The sequence below is a fragment of the Lycorma delicatula genome, chromosome 2 (assembly GCF_047948215.1).
Source record: "Lycorma delicatula isolate Av1 chromosome 2, ASM4794821v1, whole genome shotgun sequence".
NCBI lineage: Eukaryota > Metazoa > Arthropoda > Insecta > Hemiptera > Fulgoridae > Lycorma > Lycorma delicatula.
The window spans coordinates 7,546,833-7,566,003 of record NC_134456.1 but is presented as its reverse complement, the minus strand read 5'-3'; positions in this window follow the sequence as shown (position 1 = coordinate 7,566,003).

Below are 19,171 nucleotides of genomic sequence, written 5' to 3'. Positions count from 1 at the left end.
CTAGTCGTTTCATTTCAGTATACCCTCTACATCCTACATCCCCAACAATTTGTTTTACATACTCCAAACGTGGCCTGCCTACACAATTTTTCCCTTCTACCTGTCCTTCCAATATTAAAGCGACTATTCCAGGATGCCTTAGTATGTGGCCTATAAGTCTGTCTCTTCTTTTAACTATATTCTTCCAAATGCTTCTTTCTTCATCTATTTGCCGCAATACCTCTTCATTTGTCACTTTATCCACCCATCTGATTTTTAACATTCTCCTATAGCACCACATTTCAAAAGCTTCTAATCTTTTCTTCTCAGATACTCCGATTGTCCAAGTTTCACTTCCATATAAAGCGACACTCCAAACATACACTTTCAAAAATCTTTTCCTGACATTTAAATTCATTTTTGATGTAAACAAATTATATTTCTTACTGAAGGCTCGTTTAGCTTGTGCTATTCGGCATTTTATATCGCTCCTGCTTCGTCCATCTTTAGTAATTTTACTTCCCAAATAACAAAATTCTTCTACCTCCATAATCTTTTCTCCTCCTATTTTCACATTCAGTGGTCCATCTTTGTTATTTCTACTACATTTCATTACTTTTGTTTTGTTCTTGTTTATTTTCATGCGATAGTTCTTGCGTAGGACTTCATCTATGCCATTCATTGTTTCTTCTAAATCCTTTTTACTCTCGGCTAGAATTACTATATCATCAGCAAATCGTAGCATCTTTATCTTTTCACCTTGTACTGTTACTGTGGGGGGTATACCGAAATGAAACAACTGGCACTGGATAGGGAATCTTGTAGAGCTGCATCAAACTAGTCAAATGACTGAAGACAATATATATATATATATTTTCAATTCACTTATATATTTTAATTCCAAATGGGACCAATGGATATTTAACATATTTTAAACTTCTCAGTGAGATGAGAGAAATGATGCAATTAAAACTTAATTCCAATTACCCGATCCAAAAAACAACAATGTGTTAATTTCAGATAGCTAGAACTATGTTTGTATGCTTTGTTTATTTTTCTTGTTGTATGAGATATCCTGATTATCTCTTTAGAAATCTTCTTCGATAAGAGAAGCAGTAAGCTCCAGTTCAAAGTGTTCAGCTTTCAGGTGGGTGTGAAGCTGAGTCGGCTCAAAAATTTTAAACGGAATGTATATTCATGCGATAACTTGTTTTAAACACAGACAAGCAGTATTTTATGTTTTCAAAAATTGATATTATCATCATAATTTGTTATTTGTAAAATGAAAAACTTAAGATTTAATTGTTTTGTTGAAAATATCAGTTCAAGGACAGTCACATAAAAATAAAACTGTTTTTATTTAATGTTTGTTTATGTGAATGTTTGTACTTATTTACCAATGTTATGCTCCAATTTACATTATGTAGTCTTCTTACATTTCCCAGTTCTAATTAGATATGCATTAAATATAAGAATTAATTGCAAATCGTTGTTATATATCAAAATATAAAAGTATATATATCTGCATGTATAACATTTTTACTTTAATGACTTTATAATTATGATAAAGAAGGGTAAAGCATTATTCATGGTTTTATCAATGGTTTTCATTCAAATTTCACTGGAAATTTGATTGAAAACCAGTGCACTGACTTCAGTTTATCATATAGGTAGCCTTTTTAGTATTCAATATATGGATACGTTTACATTTTTTAGTAACATTTTTTTACAATCATAGGTTAATTTATTATAACAAATCAATATATCAAAATTAAAAAAAAATTTTCAAAAACTGTTAAAAAAGAATGGAAGTCAGATTTGAACCGATGTGCCTTCCCCTTGTAACATCCAAATATTTCATTAACTAAAATTTCATTTGGCTATAACTCTGAAACCGATGAAAATAAATACAGCTTATGATATATCGTTGAAAAGCTCTCAATAAGGGCTCATTAGATGTTTATTTTGCAAACAGTTTCTTTTTAACCTCTACATACTTACTGTTCAGAAAAAATTAAATAATTTAAACGATTCAGTTAAACATGTACATCCACACTCCAGTCTATATCGAATAAATTAAAAAAAATTATTATATAGCTCTGATAATATTGAATGAAAACATTTGGAATAAAGTGGTCGGCAAAATTCTTAAATAAATCATGCTAGTATTACGCTGATGCCACATGAACTCACGTTGTCAGGTACAAATCGATCTTTTGCCTTTGGGTGTTGAACTGCTTCTTAATTCAATTCTTCTCCAATTTCCCCATGCATTCAAATGTTTGGGGGTGTGTGTATATGTGTATATATTTTTGAAGATCAAAAATATTTTCTGAGCGATTCACAATTATATGAAATGTAATTTCCCAGCAGATTATGAATCCTATTCGCCTGAAATAATAGTAACGCATAAGAGCCTGCTCTTATGTAATTAGTTACCAATGATAGCAATGAATCAGCTCTTCTACCTGGTATCACGAACATGAAGCACTCCTTTGTTTCTCTACAAAACTCTCCAAATAACCAATGTTGAGGTAGTATCCAGCCGATATAATTCTTCATTTTGAAAATATGCTTTTGTCAATTTCAACAGTTATGCCAGGCTTGCTGGTTTGTATTTTCTATCTGATATTTGATGATTGTTCATTAAGTAACAAGCGCACACCTCTCATGTGTATTTGCACCAGTTGACTACTGTATTGATTTATTTTTAATTCTTCCTCTCAAAATTTAACCAAAGCCCAACAATAAATGAAAAAAAACATTTTGTAGAAAGGAAATTTTGAACTAATGATAAATGTTTCTAGTTGCAGCTGTTTGAACTCCCTGTAGCCATCCCTTGAGTACGTGCACCGATCCTATGAACCCATTAGTAAAATCATGTCATGACCGCGTTAACATCTACGCGGATTACAGAGAATGCCATAATTCTGTAACAATGCAACAGAATTATTTTTATCTGTAATTTGTTCAACAAGGCATATAAAATTCATGTTGACCGATTGAACTAGCAAACACAATTTGAGAAGAATACGTAACTATGCAGAATACAACTGCAATAATGTAATTACTTGACAAGCGGTTAATGAATATACAATGTGTATAACCTTACTGGCTAAATATAATCTGAAATGTCCCAGATAAATGTTAGAATGATAAATAAATACGTAAGATTAAGTAATTTCAGCTATTAACATTTCTTGACAGAAAAGTGTTATGTAGACTGGATATTCTTCCTTCCCCCCTGAGAAACTGAAAAAAGGATTTTTTTATCCCCCTCCCTTTCTAGGGGTTTGAATAACACCAGAAAATATGTTAGCTATCAGGTGGATATTAATTAATATGAAAAGATTTCTACCCCTTTAATAAAAGTTTGAGATATAGGACCTGTAGCATGACAAGGTCTACCAGAATCTTAATGTTTTGGGTCATATTTTGGAATAATAATTGGAAAAAACCTTGTTTTCTTAATAAAAATTTTAATAGAAAAATTCTTGTCATTCTATTTTAAAATATATAATTTTATTAAAGCCATAAACAATGTTAATAAAAGAGGAAGGTTTTCTCATTTTTTTAATTTTTTTAAATTCATTTCCTGTTATTAATAATCATTATTTTATTTAATTGTCATTTCTGCTTACTTTTCAGAGTTTTCATCCTTCTCTGGCCGAGGAAGTATTCCCTTACATTTTAACATGTAAAGTTTTTAACAACCTTTTGACTAACATCATGTTTCACGTGAAAAGTAAAAAATAATGGAAATGACTTCCCTCTTCAGCTAAACCTCTTCACCCAACCGGTTCGACCAATTAGAAGTAAGAATAGGTTATCACCATTCACCGGATAGTAGACAACCACTTAACCCCACCATCAATTTCAGACGGCCCGATTTGAGTATAGGTTATAAACCCCCTTAAAATTGACTCCCAAAACTTTTACATTTCAATTTTCAGGTACCCGAAGTATTAGGAAGCAGTAATAAGAGGAAAGGACCCGATCCCAGGAGAACGCACAATTAGTGCACAAACCTCTGCGAAGAAGAAGCAAGCATTTATGCCACCGCCTGGCATTACCAGAGAGAGAAGTCAAATATTTGTATGTTGCTCTACGAGCAAAATTTGTTTTCCAGTTGCATAACAGAAACCCGATGGGTACTTCGTAACATAAATTGGTGGAGGCGATTGTCATCACATAAAGTTGGTGTCAGACATTGGTATTTTGGAGTTCTGATCCAGTATTTTTGTACATTTAATTTCAGGCACTGTCACGTGGTTTGGATACTTCGTGACATATTTTGGTGAACTCACATGGTCAAAATTTGAGTTGATTAGCCTAAATTTTTCTTTTATAGTTTACTGTACGGCTTTACAATATATCTCTATGCTGGCAAGGAAAGTAAAAAAAGTTATAAACAAATTTTTAGATTTGAAAAAAATCATAAAGAAAATTTTACTTATTGTTTATCAATGTTTACTTAAAAAAAAAAAAAAATTAATTACATACTGTTTTACCAGAAACCCTAATGATAAAAGAATCAGTAACCGATTAAAAATGGTAATGGAAGATAATTAGGTTCTAAAGTATTATATGATTTGTATAAAACTAATTCTGTTTTCTAGAACGATAAAGAGGATGTATTGCAGATTATTTTAAAGAAGAGTTTGATTTGTTTGACGTCTCTCTGTCTCTCTCTCACACTACTATTTTCACAACATCTTCTCTAATGACATTACTAAACATTAATTTCCTAAAATTAATACATTCTAAACCAATTATTAGCTATAGTATCTATTTTCTCAATTTTTGTTGGAGAATGTATCTCGCATATATTGCTTAAAAGTTGTGATGCAAATGAAATAATAAAAATGGTTGTTAAAAGATTCCTTTTCTAGTGATTTAAGTACTTAATGTTGTATATTTATTTTACAAGAGATAAATATTAAAAATTAAAAAAATCCATTTCGGCAAGCCGGAAGGCGGGAGATAGATTTCACCGGTGCTAAGTAGGGGATAAAAAATATTTCAACCGTAAAATTAAGGAAAACTTCAAATTTAATTAATACGACAATGGTTTCATGTGAAAAAAATTTTCACATGTTCAGCATACAACAAGCCCATCTTGTTACAATTCCAGCAGTATTTTGGTCATCCCTTGTCGTAAAAGTTGATCATATCAAAATTTGGTTCAAAGGTTTTAGGTTTAAAAATATAATAGCTTTTCTACTATTAATTCACACACACGCACACGCACACGCACACACACACACACACACACACACACACACACACACACACACACACACACACACACACACACACACACACACACACACACACACACACAGCCTTGAATATTAAAAATTACTGGAATAACTCATAATTATTAGTAAAAGAATAATTCATTGAAAAATTACTACGTACCTGGAAAAGATATATTTAATTCTAGATAGATTTCAAAAAAAGGCTAATGGGTACCATGATTCTACTTAACGAAAATTCCAACATCTTCTCGTTTCACATCCCCAGACCCAAAAACCACCGTCAGCTCAAAAGTTTATATATATGTCACTTTCTTGTGGACACAATAACTGCCGTAATTTTGTGCCAATCACTTTCAAATTGTTCCTTAAACTCGTCCCAAAATTTCGGTCCGGTTTATTAACGGCAAAAATCTGACCATGGGGGTCAATGAGGGTCTTTTTCGAAAAAACCAAAATATCGCTATAACTTTCTTGGTAAGTAAAATAACATTTAACATTCCTACTATTTTTTGGATAAGGGCCTAAAACCTATATAAGTAAAGTTTTTTGATATCACCAAACATCGGCCCAGGGGGTGGAAAAAATTGGGTTTTGAAGACAAAAAGTATCATACCTCTTCCCGACCCTAGATCCTGGTACAAACCTGGGTCTATGGTCAGAGGGAGGGTAAGTGATAATGGCTGGTTGAAGCCACAGTGAGTAGCTACATTACTTGGTTGCTCTAACTGAAGTTAAACTTTTACTAAGAGTTGGTTGATGACTAGTATCTGGACCACGGTAGAGCTGGCTGTCCCTAAGGTCCATTATGAGCCCCAGAATAGATCTACTCTCAAAAATATCAGTTCTTGATGAAGTTGAGTGAGCTTATAAAAAAAATGTTGTGGGGGCATGTTAATGAGCATTAAACTGTTAAAACAAATCATGAGATATTGCATAAATGGATGAAGTCTTTTAATGAATACTAGTATTATAGTTTTACATATACATATATAAAATATAGTAAAGCATTAGTAGTACCTTAATTTTATGATGTGGCTGCGCAACTTTAAGTTATCACCACCATGGCTAATCCACTGAGCATATAGAAGTAAAACTTGGACAGTCGGAGTCTTTGAGAAGAAAAGATTAGAAGCTTTTGAAATGCAATGCTATAGGAGAATGTTAAAAATCATATGGGTGGATAAAGTGACAAATGAAGAGGTGTTGTGGCAAACTGATGAAGAAAGAAGCATTTGGAAAAATATACTTAAAAGAAGAGACAGACTTATAGACCATATATTAAGGCATCCTGGAATAGTCGCTTTAATATTGGAGGGACAGGCAGAAGGAAAAAATTGTGCAGGCAGGCTACGTTTGATATATGTAAAACAAATTGTTAGGGATGTAGGTGGTAGGCGGTATACCGAAATAAAACGACTACCACTAGATAGGGAATCTTGGAGAGCTGCATCAAACCAGTCAAATGACTGAAAACAAAAAAAAGCTTTAATGAAATAAATAAAATTTAAATAATTTAGACAGAGGTAACTTTAAAAACCCAATCATTAATATTTTAAATAAAATTTTATAAAAACAATTTAAACTAAAAAATACATTTCTAAGTTGTCTAAATAATATGGACATTTAAAATATCATTATCAAATTACAAATTGTGTAATTTGTACATTTGGTACCTGGTAAGTAAATATATGAATAAAATACCCAGAACTGTACTGCAGCATATAAAATTTGGTACCTGTTAGAATTTACAACATATAAAGCGAGATTCTGAATACACTTTGAACTAGGTCAGCGCTTATTAAATTTTCTACCTGTTAATCAAGAATCTAAATAACAGAACCTGAAATTTGCAAGAACATATCAAATATTCTACCTGTTAACTAAGAATTAAAATAATGTACTTAACTGTGTCAGAGCTTATCAAATTTGCTATCTCTTAAGCAAGAGTCTAAGCGATACACACTGAAATATGTCAGAGCAAATCAAATGTATTACCTGTTAAGCAAGAATCTGAAAAATACACCTTGAACTGCATCTGAGCATATCAAATTTGCTTGTGTAGCACCTTAAGCTGTGTTGTTTTTACAATATATAATTTTAAAGTATTATCTTAAAAATTAAACCTAATTAGAACATCGATCCAGCGGAATGTATTTATTAATTCAGAAGATTTTATTATTTTAAAATGACAACAGAAAAATGTTAAGGAATTTTAAGAGATATAACTTCCAAACGATTTTTCTATTATTCCGGTATTGAAGAATATTAAAATAAAAAGATTTTTCAATGGAATAAATATTCAAGAAAGATTTATCATAATGAATTTACTTCTATTTTCCACGTTTAATTTTTCCCTTTTGTACTTGTGCAGCGGTATGCATTACTATTCAAGCCTTTTTAGTTTACCCCATTTGTGATTCTCTTAAGAATGCATTTTCTCACCATAATATGGCCAGTTCAGTCAGGAATTAAAAAAAAGAGATTTATAAATTATATTACTGAAACAAAGGAAGAAAAACATCTTTGATGAAAATGATTTTAAATCTTAACTGAAACATTTTAAGTTACAAATAAGACAAGATACTGATGAACAGCAAATAGAATCGACTGGTGATTGAAGAAAATCCAAATTAAAATGCGGTATTAAATAATACAAATACTAAATATAATATTGATATTACCTTTATCTGCAGAATTATAAAAAAGAATTAAGTCTTATTTTTATTTAGTTATACATGAAAAGGTACTGTTTCAACAAAGATATGAAATATAATTACAAAGAAATTGTATGTGTGGTCAGTGGTAGGTGTAGAATGAGGTAGGTGCAGAATGATTAATTTAACCCACCGGATGGTCTAGTGATGAACGCGACTTCACAAATCAGCTGATTTTGAAGTCGAGAGTTCCAGCGTTTGAATCCTAGTAAAGGCAGTTACTTTTATACGGATTTGAATACTAGATTGTGGATACCGGTGGTCTTTAGCGGTTGGGTTTCAATTAACCACACATCTCAGGATCGGTCGACCTGAGACTGTACAAGACTGCACTTCACTTAACACTCACACATATCATCCTCTGAAGTAATGCCTGACAGTGATTCCCAGAGGCTAAACAGGAAAAAGGAAGAATGATTAATATCAGGCGACAGGATGATTAAATGAAAAATTTTAATCTCGCATAATAAAAGAGAAGGAACTCGATTTTAATTTTACATGAATTGGGAGAATGATTAGGCACCAACAGACAAGACGGGGCGTGTGCCCTAGAAGACTAAAACAGGATTGGGGTTTTATCTGCAGTTTGTACATACGAAAGATTTAATGTAACATATTTTTAGTTTTAATATTCCTGTAAAATTTATCAGTGATAATAGTAAAGCGCCATAAGAGATAAAACTAAAAAATGATTCCTCACCAATATACCGTATAGTTCTTTGATGTTTCTATGCAGGAGACCAGTATACTTACAAATACTGTTTATTTAGAATTATATTTGATTTAAATAAAAATAATTTCTTTAATGCCATGTATTTTTAAAATATTTACGGTAAGAAAGAAGCTCTTTTTAAATGGAAGCTAAAAGAATTTGATGAAATGTTGTATCCTTAAATTTGTTTATAAGTAGATAATCTTGGATTTAATTTAAACAGCCTGTTAAGTAGTTAAAACATTTAATAATAAATAATTATTGACCTTTTCCTTAAAATCAATTATATTTTAATTTAACCTCTTTGAAGATGCATTTCTAAGTTAACACTTGATAATCCATTTAAATTCACTTTTTGAGGTGGAAGAACCCCATTTACAGGCGCCGAAGCAGTGTCAGACTCGCTAACAGATTCCGCAAGCTGTTAAAGAAAATGCATATGTATTCCTGCGCACTACCGACTGTACCTCCACCCCTGGCTATCCCACCTCCTGGGAAACCACTAATAAAGCATTACTTCTGAAGGGGGGTAAGCACCTACACACACATTCGATCTCCACAAGCAAACATCATCCACACACACACACACACACACACTGCTGATCACCACAAATACCTAAAGAGAAAAACAATTCAGTAAAATAGATCACCTAGCAGGTACTAAGACGTACCACACACATTTATACATTCATACAATCAAGCCAACACAAGCGTACCGCAATCAAGAAGACATGATATGATGGCCACAAGACATAACTTATCCACCAAAGTACACTCAAAAATTTATACTACACTTAAACATAAATATTTTAAAAGAGCAGAATGAATGATATACATAAAATGCCCATCAATTTGATGAATGAACGAACTATTATAGGTTAACTAATTTAATATTAGTAAAACAATTTTTTTATGATAAAGCAGTCAATATATTTCTAAGCTACATAAAAAGTATATGCAATTGTATGTATACAAAATTATTGTATGAATAATATTAAAATGACTACATATGAGCAAACAAAAGCACGTAAATATAATATGTATATAATATGTATATGAAATATCAAGTAAAAACATTTATGTCTTTCCAAAGAGGTTAGAGTTAAATATTTAATTAAAAGATTAGGAAAATAGTACTTATTAATATTTTTTTTAAATCCTATTATCTACAATGCATTAAAAAAACTGAGAATTCATATAAAGAACAAAATTTAAGTGTTTCCCAAGTGTAGTACACTTGTAGTATTATGAAACATCCTTTGAATGAAAACGTTTCAATATTTTCAAAGTTTTTTAATTCTGAATAATTTTGAAGAATTTTCATATTTTATCACACTATTTTATAATGTCATTAGAAACAGAACTTATTTTAAAGTATGTAGAATGTATTCATGTTGTTGACAATAAAAAATTTAATGATATGAAAATAAATGGAACTCTTACAATACATGTTCATTTTGACTACTTGCTTAAAGCAATGAGTATAAACTGGAGTTGTATGTCTCTTCCTCTATGAATTTTAAAGAGATTTTCACAATTGGCTACATAATGAAATAAATTCAATAAAATAATGGAAAAGAAAAGTAGAGTGAAAAATTATAAATGATTTCAATGACAATTTTATTTAAAATAATTAGCTAGCTATATGATATGCATCTAATGACAAGGGAGGTATAGAAAACATCAGTACTTTAACCACTAAAAACCTTATCTATCAAAGTTAATAATTACCTAAAAAATATATTATAACGTAAACTAAAATTCATTTAGGGAAAAAAAACACTAGAAAAATGAAAAATTAGTAATTAAAAAAAATATGTGCTTATCTCTTCTTTCAACCTAATCACCTATAAAATCACAAATAAATATAAAATGTGGACTTGCTTGAAAATAATTAAAAAATATAATTAAACTTTTTTGATACAGTATTCCAAAATTTGTGTGCAGGTGGATAATTCACTAAAGATGGCAATGGATCAAACCAAAATATCAAAAATGGATTAGAACAAGTTTGATTTAGATTTCAATATAATTGTGTATTATATTCTGGTGATATTTATTAGTGAGCTGAAAAAAATAAAATAAATTTAGGCAAAAAATTTAACACAGGATCATTTACACACATATATATATTAATTACACAATAAAACACCTTTACAAAAGATTTCATATCAGATTACAATTGAGAGACCCAGAAATGAATACGGTTAACTGACATACAGGAAAAACTAGTAACATAAGGAACAAAAATAAATTTGAAATTATCTTTAATTAAAATTAATTAATAAATTTATTAAAATTAATTAAAATAAAAGATAATAGGTCTCCTGGGTTAAGTAGAAATATAATCTAACCTAACTTAACCTACACTCGCTTCACTTGCTAGTCAAGGTTAGCGAGCAAAACAAGTGTAGGCTAAGTTTGGTGGATCTTATAATAAATATAAATGTATATTTATTTGGTTATTTCATAACCGAACATGGACATATATTTATAGCGGTGGTCATATAACCCATGACAACCAAGATAATTTCTTAAGAGTTATAAAATCTTGGGAAATAAATGAATATATCTACAATAATGAAAAATATCAGTACAAGTGATAATCGGCTTTTATTTCTAGAATTTTCTAGAGAATCACAGGAGAAAGAAATTGAATGATGTAGATCTGACAATGTGTGGTTCATCAGTAAGATTTGGTTTAACAATTTTGTTTAAAAAAAGATTCTGATTTTTCTAGCGGGGAAACACAATTATTATAATCTGAAAAGAAAGATAAAATAACAAATTATGTGATATTAAAACTTCAACTGTGATTAATTTTATGTAGCAATAATTCCAAATAATTCATTAACCAAATGAATCAAGACACCCACGTTCTCAAGGGCTACATTAGGCAACATTCCACTGGATCTGATGTTCATGATCAGTTACTAGCATTTCTAAACTTATTTACCTTTTTTTACTGTGTAAAATAAAATGTAAATAAAGTATACTAACTAAAAAAGAATGAGTGTACTTTAAATACGATATAGAACTGCACATTACTGTTGTTTTCCTAATTCAAAACGAATTAAAATACATTTTTCTCTTTTAATACAGTTTTTAAAAAAATATTTCCTATTTCAGGAATAATAAAAGTATTCAATCCATAAAACAGTAAAATTAATATAGTTCTTTAAGATATTCATTATATAAAGATATTTGTACTTATTTTCAGTAGGCCATTAATGGCAGCCAAAAGAAAAAACAGATCTGTTCAATATACATAAATTATATTTACTATTTATACAACTAATGTATCTTAGATGTAATATAAAAATTAGGCAATTCCTATAAAATTATAGAAAACATGAAAGACATTTTATATTCCTTTCCTTTATAAAATTCATTTTAGTTCATACATAAAATTGATCAATTATTTTTATACAAAAATTTCTCCATATTGATGTATCACATCAAAAAAAAAAAAATATCAAATCACCCTTTTTTTTTTGAATAGAACAAATTTTGTAAATTGGAAGTTTATTATTTAAATAGAATAGATTTTAAATTTAAAAACGAGTTTTCATTTAAAAAAGTGGATCGTATAAATTCTAGCAATGAGCTATTAAAAACCATGTTGAAATTTTAATTTAGTTTTCATCAAGCAATAAATGAAAAAATAAATATTTAACTTTAAACCGATATATTAAAAAAAAAACTATGTTGTATACAATAAAATAAATCAAATGTTCCTCACTTTAAAATAATGTCCTAGACTGTGTGGTTTTTCCTTTCTAGAAAATTCTTCAGTTATACAAACGACACGCATAAAGGTAAGCGATTTGACGAGACTTTGAGATGTCTCTTAATCGGCACGACGTTATAAGATTTACAAACAACTTTCTTACTTTTCTGTGTTTCTGATCGGTCGGTGATATATTAGAGGAGTTTACTCGCTCAGACTCGAGCGACTCGTTTGAGGGATTTGGTACGAGTTTAAAAGAATTCAAAAAGAACTTAATTACTTTTCGGTGTTTCTGAGTGAGTGTTACAATTGTTTACTCGCACTAACAACCCCCTCGTGACTAAACCCCCTGTTTAAAATATAAATCTGAATTTTAAATATATACTTTAAAATAAAAATTAGAATCTAATTTCAATATGATTTTATTTACTTTTTACCTGCATTAAAATATTATTTAATAAAAACATTCGTTATCAGAATTGCTAATCTAGTTGAAAATTAACAAATTTGTTTTTTGAATAGTAATTTACAAAACTGAACTTTCGTTTTATACACCGATAATTATATTTTCAATTAGGAAAAGTAAGAAAGAAAATTTAATAAAGAGAATATTTTATGTTCTCTAAGACTGAAAACGGTATTATTTTATCAATTAAAATCGGTAAATATAAAATGTATTTGGTTATAAATTATTTTCTAGACATATATTTTTTTTTTTTTTATTTTAATTGAATAGCTTAGAATATATTATTCATAAAATACATTTTATTAAAACATTTGTGTTGAAGAAATTCGAAAAATTCAAATTCGCTTAGTATGGTTTTAGCAGTCGGCTGTTGAAAGATAAGTTAAATCCGTGCGTAAATATTTATTTGATTTACGTATAACCTTTTTTTTATTGTAATGGTACAGTTTTGAATTTATTTAACAATACATGTACTCGTGTACGCTAACTTTTAAAATAATATAAAACTAGATTGATTTATTTCTTCCTTACAAAGCTGAACATTTGCTAGTGTAAAACAGTTAAAAAGATAAAACGCGTGTCTGTCTATTGAGTCACGTCTGTCTATCTCCCACTTATTCGTTTCTCATTTTACCCTCTCCACTCTTTCTATATGTTTTTTATTGTAAGCTATAGTGGTATGTATTTTATTTGTTATAGCACGTACTCATTTTTGTCCTTGAACATTAACTAAACGGCATTTTTTGTTTTAAATATTACCATCAAAACAACACATTTTATTCTATACTCTTGACCATAGGGGATAAGACATGTTTTTTTCTGTACTTATAAAAGTAAAATTAACAACTATACTGCAGCTGCCTTTCTTTTTTTGTTTTTATCCCTCTCAGATACAAACACATACACACACACACACACACAGAGAGAGAGAGAGAGAGCAACAGATCAAAAGACTTTGCTTTGAAGGAAACACAGCAGCGACTAATGGTTGTAAAAATTGATTTTTATAAAAATGCTACCGTATTTTTATAAAAAAAACTGTTCTCCTGGAAACAAATTGTAGCGTGTATACGTATCCTTGAATATATTGTTAATTTAATACGTGCATTAATCTGCACATATCAAAAAAGTATCTTGGAATTAATTTTTTTTTTTTTTAATTACAATTTAATGTTTTCGGTTATGTGTTTTTATACTAATTAGTACATTTATTAATTTTTGCTTTACCACTAACGATTGTATAATAATGGAAAAACGCATCCCGCATCTACTATTACAAACCCTAATTGGAGAACTTGAAAGTAGCGGATTTACCAAGAATTTATAGAAATCGCTATTGCTACTGGTCAGATTTTCTAAGAGCATGTCGCTGGGAGAAGGAGGGAAACAAACTTTTCTGTACGATTTGGTGTCTCCTGAAAACGATTCTGCAACGTTATATATATATATATATATATATATATATATATATATATATATATATATATATATATGTATATAAACGTTGCAGAATCGTTATATATATATATATATATATATATATATATATATATATATGTATATAAACGTTGCAGAATCGTTATATATATATATATATATATATATATATATATAAAAAAGATTTTTTCACCCGCTCTACCGGACGCAAATTTTAACCGATTTTGAAGAAAATTGATGGGGGAGATGTAAACCTGTTGAAAATACATCCCTAAGAATTTCAAATGAATCGGTTATCAGAAACCGGAGTTAGAGTAAACAAAATTGGTTTTTGGATACGTTTTCAAAGATTTTCAAGGTTTTCACGTAGTAATTTGAAAGGTAACTTGTTATATAGAAAGCCAGAATTAGATTTCTGTGAGCAATACGTAGCGCGAAATAATTTTGTACGATTCATATTCAAAATATATATTTGAACCAAAAACTGTTTGTTTAAAGAAAAACAAACCAACATACTTGGCATTTATAGACCTAGAAAAGGCTTTCGATAACGTAGACTGGAATAAAATGTTCATCATTTTAAAAAAAATTAGGGTTCAAATACAGAGATAGAAGAACGATTGCTAACCTTTACAGGAACCAAACAGCAACAGTAATAATTGAAGAACATAAGAAAGAAGCCGTAATAAAAAAGGGAGTCCGACAATCCTTGTCGGACTCTTTTATTAGGATAGGTAACAGGATGTTACCTATCCTAGTTACTTTTTAATCTTTACATGGAACTAGCTGTTAATGAAAGGGCAATTTAGATTTGGAGTAACAGTACAAGGTGAAAAGATAAAGATGATAGGATTTGCTGATGATATAGTAAATCTAGCCGAGAGTAAAAAGGATTTAGAAGAAACAATGAACGGCATGGATGAAGTCCTACGCAAGAACTACCGCATGAAAATAAACAAGAACAAAACGAAAGTAACAAAATGTAACGAAGATGAAAAAATAACGAAGAAATATGAAGAAAAAAAATGTAACGAAGATAGACCACTGTATGTGAAAATAGGAACAGAAAAGATTATGGAGGTAGAAGAATTTTGTTATTTGGGAAGTAGAATTACTAAAAACGGACGAAGAAGGAGTGATATAAAATGCAGTACATCACAGGCGAAACGAGTCTTCAGTCAGAAATATAATACGTTTACATCAAAAATTAATTTAAACATCAGGAACAGATTTTTGAAAGTATATGTTTGAAGCGTAGCTTTACATGGAAGTGAAACTTGGACGATCGGAGTATCTGAGAAGATATTATTAGAAACTTTTGAAATGCGGTGCTTAGGAGGATGTTAAAAATCAAATGGATGGATAAAGTGACAAATGATGAGGTGTTGCGGCAAATTCATGAAGAAAGAAGCATTTGGAAAAATATAGCTAAAAGAAGAGACTGAATATAGGCCACATATTAAGGCATCCTGGAATAATCGCTTTAATATTGGAGGGACAGGTAGAAGGAAAAAATTGTCTAGGCAGGCCACATTCGGAATATGTAAAACAAATTGTTCGGAATGTAGGATGTAGAGGGTATAACGAAATGAAACGACTAACACTAGATAGGGAATCTTGGAGAGCTACATCAAACCAGTAAAATGACTGAAGACAAAAAAAAATGTTTGAAGCCAAAATCAAATTTTTCCAAGCACTATCGCTATAATATTTTAATTTCACAATAATCCAAAATTTGATCTGGTATGAGGAAAGGGGTGTGTCAACAAAAAAAAAAAAATCAGTTTTGAAATTTTAATCGTTTTGAGATAATTTTATAATTTTATTTTTTGTGAACATAGCTCCAAAACCACGTAAATTATACGTAATAGTATCAAAACAGGTTGATGGCAAGTAGCAGTATTAAGCAATTGATGCCGTCAAACTCAACAATTATGTAAAATTGAGGAAGAACCGAAACATAAATATACAAGTATAATATATTTATTGGAACAATACTTTGTATCTCGCAGTATTATCTATGACATGTAAATGAGATGTCATATTGAATACTCAGGCCGACCATTCCTGAGATTTGTGGTCAATTGAATTTTTGTTTTTTGTTTAATCTCCGGCTCCACAGTTAAGTATTGCTTCAGAGGATGAGATGAATGATTTGTAGCGTGTGTTAAAATGCCATGCCTGACCGGTATTCAAACCCGGAATCTCAGAGTCAATTGAATCCCAATCACAAATGTTCACCGGTATCCATTGTCAAAAATTTAAATACTTTACTGTTGAAAAATATACGTTAACAGCAAAAAAAAAAATAATTAACCTCAATCTATACATATATTGACGGAGTGCTTTTCGTTTGTTCCCGATAACCGCAAAAACTACTGAACCAGTCAATACGAAATTTTACCTGTCTCACTGCTATGTAAATCATTAAATAAATACCTTATAGATAAAAATCAGTTTGTATTAGCGCCATAATATACGTAAAAATAAATTAATTTGATAATAAAATTATAGGAAATACCGACAGTTTACAAATTTACGGCTGTACAGAGTAACATTCTGTATATTTTTAGTTCCCGAACTAAGAATTTACATCATCAGGGTAAGCCATTCTCGTAATTGGCATAGATTCGACATTCGATTCGGTAGTAATATTTTCATATGCCAAATTATGCATATAGCGCGGACGAGGGATCCTAGTGATAAAATAAAATTTGAACATGATGAATTAAGGAAACAATATTACTTACAAAATGTTCTGATGCAGCAGAGACGTCAGTGAAAATAGTAACGTCGAAGAATAAAAAATAAATTTTAGTCGAGAAATGCGAGTAAAAAATACGGGATGTGTCATTTTTTTACTGATAAGAGAAGTACTTTCCTTCTGTTGTAGATTTAACAATAAGTAAAATAAGATTGCTGCAACTACTTACAAAACCCGACCGACTAAATCTATACCACATGTAAAGCGACTGAAATAATATTAGATTTCAGATATATATTTGAGTCAAGCCAATATTTTCCTTTTATATATATCTCAGTTCAGTTAAAAATTACGCTAATTTTAAAGTTATTTTTGCTGTAGATCAGCGGAAACTGAATTCAGTAACTTTTCTAGGTATTTAAATTATCAGTTTACTTAATTTTCCTTTACGGAAAGGATCCAAAACTTTCTTCAAAACTTAACGAAGAATTTACTATTCTGTTTAAAAATGAATAAGATGAAACGGGAAATTCGTTACAAAGAAAAACCTAGATTGTCACTGCCAAATTCAGTTCTCTTATCAAAATGATATTTTATTTAAATTTTATAATAAAATAATATACTGTTCTATAAGGATCTATAAGGAAAAACAGTTATACAAATGAAATTCTATTAAAAAAAAACAAACAAAAAACAGTACACGCGCGCTAGTAGATATAAAATGTTTAAAGCGTGAAAAATCTGTAATAAAACATAGGTTAAATGTATCATTAAATATTTTATTAGTTATCTGTTTGAGAATAGCTTTGTAATTACGTAAATCTTCAAAGAATCAGTCTTCTATCTCGCCTTAGAAGATCCCCTTATCAGGAATCGAACCCAGGACTTTTAGTAAAAATGTTAAAAACTAAACCGTTCATCTAACGTGTACTTTTTAACGACAGGCAATGAAAGAAAACAGTAACGTATACACTTTTATAACATCAACAGGATATTAATAACTGCTACACAAAGCTTAGACAATATTAAAACGGTGTCCTCAGTCGAGATTTTGGTTACAAATATAATAGTGAATAATTATTAATAACGTTTGTTTTACATAGACCAAAATATTGTAATTTAAACTCATTTCAACTACATCTTATGTTACCTTAAGTCAGGGTTAAAACTATTCAAATTTTGTAAATTTTGACTACAGACTCATTAAACCTTGAATATTATTTATATTACTACCTTTTTTTAAGAAAATAAACAAGTAGCATATGTTCAGAGCCGGGCGCTAGTTTCTACTTATTGTTAAAAAAATTGAATACAACTAATATAGACGACAATATTTAGAGATATATTTTTCACTTCGATATTTCATTAGTTTATTAAAATCATACATAGTCTGATAATTTGGTACTAATAAAATTCAGTCTAACTATAGTACTGCAACTATCAATTTTATTATACAAATAACCTTTTCGCTGTCTTCTAATTAAGACAAATTGGAAAATTGGTGCGAAAAGTACGGTCATTTTAACTTCATAGCAGAGTTAGTTTCTCGAATTTTCGTTATTGTATATCGCTAAAATTTTATTAATACGCTGTTTTAACTAAATTTTATTTAAGGATTCTATTTCATTTCTTTTTAATGGTTTTTTCACAAAAGTAAATAAAATTTTAAGTGCATTTTTTTTTTCTTTAAATAAACTAACAAGAGTAGAATTTTCTGAATTACAAACAATTAAATTAATAAACAATACGGTTTTGTTTTTTTTTAGTTGCCGACCTAAATTTTAAGATTAGAAATATATAATTAAATAGTTCCCAGACATAAATATGAATAAATAAAAAAAATTGTTAACCCATTAAAATTATGACTAATTAACGAAATTTATTTATATAATTTTAAAATATGATGTTTACTTAAGGTTAAAACACAAATTCAAATATGAAAAACATAACGGCTGGCGATGAAAATTTACTTGATTTTTCACACGACGTATTAACGTCTCCTCTTTCTCGTCGAACTTTCGAAGGGATGACATCGCCATTGTAGATATTACGTAAAAATTACTAGGAATTAAGATAAAATTCTTCGCTTTTAAAAACAATACACAATTTTTAAAAGTATTTTCAATCAGTTGTTCAGTTTTAGTGTAAGACAGACGAGTCTAGTGATT